Genomic DNA, 3,984 nt, shown 5'->3' on the forward strand with positions numbered 1-3,984 from the left:
TCTAGGTTGGGTTGGGGATGGGGGTGGGTGTCTTGGGTTGTAGCAGTGTCACAGGCAGAGTGATGACTCTGAAAGAGGCAAGAAGAATGTTTGTAGAGCCAAGAGACTGAGAATCTTGAGCTCCTTTCCACGTGCTCTCTCTAGCCTTTGCATGGTCATCAAATGTCTTAGTCTGTTTGCCCATCTCTAAAGGTATGTGATGATTACCTACCTCACAGGGAAGTTTTTGTGTGCTGATTACTAATCTTCATACATGTCAGATTTTCCATACATGTTCTAAGTATTACTACTCTGGGTACAACACTAGCACAGCGTTAGACTTTTCCCTGGACCTGTGACTCTGCTCATGACCAGATACCAAATCCTAGAAAGACTGGCAGATAAAATAGGAAGCTAAGACCATTGCTGGGCTTTAATCTGGAAATGGACTTGAACTGTAGATGCCAAGGCTAGAGAGCAGAGATGCTCTCTAGTGTTGATAGCAGAGAAACCCAGAGTCCAAAGGATGCAAACAGAGTATGTTTGGTTGTTTTGTTGGGGTTTGGGTTTTTTTTGGTTAAATTGTTCTCAGTATTAGCCTTTTAAGAGGGTTCTTGCATTTTTAGATTTGAGAGGTAGAAAAATGCCAGTAAGAAACTTTATTGGCCAAAATCACTTCTCAGTGGCATAATCTCCTCCCTTAGGTTGGGATTCTGAAAGGAAAGAAAACAAATTCAAATTAAACCATGTTCTTTTGAATCCCTGAGTTCTGCTCTTCCCATCATCTTATTTTTTCTAGGAACCTAATGGCTGTGTAGAGAAATTTTCCTGTGAGTTAGGATTTTTTGCCCATCTTGCTTTGTGCAGCACAGGCTGCTTTGTTCACAGGCATCTTGTTAAGAAACAGAGGAAGTATCAGACACTTATTGCAAACCACAGCATCTAATGCCCTCAGTGTTACTTGAGTATTTCACCTCCCCTGATCACTACTTCTTGTGGGCTGATACTGTGTTATGAATTGTGTCCTGTGGAGAACATCTCTTCCATGTGTTGGCCATCACTTTCCCCTTTGTCAGTGGGATATGTGAACAATACTAGTTACACATAAAACGTTTCTTTGGCAGTGCAACTGTCATCCTGCATGCAGATGCTTATATTAAAGGCACACATAAGTACACCAGGTAACCAACCATTAGCCTGCTTCTGACACACTTGCATTTCCCCCATCCAGAAGTCCTTGGTTAACTCAGCTCTTAGTGCTCAGAAGTCCTTGGTTAACTCAGCTCTTAGTGCTCAGAAGTCCTTGGTTAACTCAGCTCTTAGTGCTCCAAAGTCCTTGGTTAACTCAGCTCTTCATGCTCAGAAGGCCCTGGTTAAATGAACTAGAGTTAAGAAATGACTCACATGAATTGTTTATTGATGGGATCTGAGGGAAATTGTGGTTTGGGGGGCAGGAAATAAGACCACAGGTTTCATAGTGTTAAGAAATCTTCTAGGAGGAAGGGGCAGGTACTCTCAGATCCAGCTGAGAGTGGAACCGTGCTGAGTTGTCCTTGACCTGTGCCTGTGGGAGGTCTCATGGGTCAGAGCAAAGGTAATGGAGGATCTCCCTCCTCTTCTACTTTGTGGTGCCTCTGGATAGAAGGGGGTCTCAAGTCCTGCGACATGCATTTCATAGTGAATTAAAAGCGTATTTGTGAAAGGGAGAACCACTCCCTGGGTAACTCACTGCTGCAGATTTTGTTTTCCAGAAATATTGTAGTTTTCAAGATGGAGATCTTTATTTATGTGGGAATGGCAGGTGCAGACTGGTTAAACACTGTAATTTATCTGGGGAAGGGGTGGCTGCAGTTTTCTGGAGGGGCAGGTGGATGTTGAATGGCTGGAGGGGTGCAGTGCTGCCCAACCAGCTGTACAGGCACAGATATTCCAGGGAGGGGCAGAAGGGAGACCAAGAGGTGGATGTAGAGTGAGGAGAAGGGATGGAAATGGTGAAAGCTACACTGTTTCAGATGCTGTGTGAAATTGGCTCCTGTCAGTCTCGCTCGGTTTCTTGTATTTATGTCTGTAGCCTCTGAAGATGGACCTTAATCTGTTCCTTGGCCTCAGATTTGGAGGAGGGAGCGGGGGGAAGCTGTAGATTGAGAGATGCTCTAATGAAGCTGGCTAGTCAGTGTTGTCTTAATATTGTTGACAATTCTGTAAAGTTCCTTTTTATGAAGATTTCTGTTTTAGCAATTTTTTTTTTTGTCTCCCTCCTTTTTAAAGAGAAAATGTGACACTTGTGAAAAGCTTGTAAGAAAAAGCAGTTTCTTTTTTTCCTCAGCAATATAGATCCTATAGTTAATTAAGGTTGTGAATTTCATTTTGCCTTGTTTTTAATTAATGTTTGTCATTCAGAATAGGATGTGTGAAGATGTTTAAATGGCAAAACAAACATGATTCCTGGTTCTTTTTTTTTTTTTTTTTTTTTTTTTTTTTTTTTTTTTTTTGGTGCAATTAACAAAGCTACTGGCAAAAAGAATAAAACCTTTCTTGGTAACAGTGTTTTTTTTGTGGCAGTTTCTACAAGTCTGTCAAACCTGTATTGTGGTACTGAAGAAATAGATGGGTTCCTCAACATTAAAAAATGAAAACCAGCATTATGCCAGAGAGCGTTTTGGTCATTGCAGGAACCTGATCTTCTCAGTCAGGCACTGAGAAGAGGCGGATATCAAAGTTAAAAGCAGAACATCTAATCATTGCTAAGCTTCCTTTTGTGCTCTAGTCAAATCTAAGGCTGTGACCAGATGGATTTTTCATATTCACTAATTTTCAGCTGTAACCTTTAAAGAAATTTGACCAAGAGATGATGGCCTAGATGACCAAGGTCAGGCTCAAGAGGGCTCTGGGCAACCTGGTCTAGTGGAGACTGTCCCTGGTGACTTGCAGGGGGGTTGGACTAGATGACCTTTAGAGGTCCCTTCCAACCCAACCTATTCTATGAATCTGGGTAAATTCCAGCCTCCTTAAGCAGAGAGGGTTTTGTAGATCTGAGCTGAGAGGAAGATGAAGACTTAGTTTTAAAGCAAAGAATTGCTGAGAGATGGAGGGCCAGGAACTTTCTGGTGTTGATGACTTCTTATGCTATCTAAGTGGCCCAATTGCTCAGTCTGGAGTATTCTTCCTTCTCCTGCTTGGGTTTTTGAGAGCTAACAGCAGCAGGTGCAGTTTTCCAGGATGCCTTAACTGAAGCGTTTGCAAGCTCCAAAATGTTGCTTTTTGGCGATCCAGGCAGCATTTCCTGTCAAAGAGCAGGTGTTCAGGTACTGAGAAATAATGGGCTACTGCTGATTCATGGTGTTGCTTAATGAAAATGAATGACAGGTGCTGAAGTAAGGAGAGCCTTGTTTTAGCACTGACTAAAAGCAAGGTAGAAAGTGCTGGAGCAAGGAGTTAGTTGTGGTCACAGCAGAAACTGCACTCCTGGAAGCTTTACTTGTACTGTGAATGCGTTCCCTTTGCCAACCCACATTGCAGATGTGGAGATAAAGATGCTGTCTGCTTGGCCATCTCTAACAGTTTTAATGTCACTAGACATTTCAGTTTCAGAATTTTGAGAAGAAACGGGTGAGAGTATCAAGTCTTTGCCCATTCTTGAGTGTTCTTGCCAGTAGCTCTGGTTTGTCTTATCCAGTATGCAGTCGGCCATAGTCAGTAGTGCACCTCGCCCCCCTTCATGCTGCAGCAGGTCCTGGACCTTCACGCTGCAGCTATCGCCGCTGCCATCAGCGGGACAGGCATGCGGGGGACCTCTGGCAGCGGCTCCCAGGCCGCAGCCTCCGCTCTCACGTCACTCCGCCCGCCGCGCCTGCATTGGGCGGGCGGTACCGCGCTGCCCAACCCAGCGCCGTCTGGGCCGCGTTGCCGGGCGGGGACAGAGCCGCGCGGTGGGCGGGCTGAGGGCGGGGCGGGCGGCAGTGGGCGCGGCCGGGGGCAGCGCAGAGGGGCGGGGCTGGCAGCGGG

Source organism: Indicator indicator, chromosome 22 (genome assembly GCF_027791375.1).
Source record: "Indicator indicator isolate 239-I01 chromosome 22, UM_Iind_1.1, whole genome shotgun sequence".
Classification (NCBI taxonomy): domain Eukaryota; kingdom Metazoa; phylum Chordata; class Aves; order Piciformes; family Indicatoridae; genus Indicator; species Indicator indicator.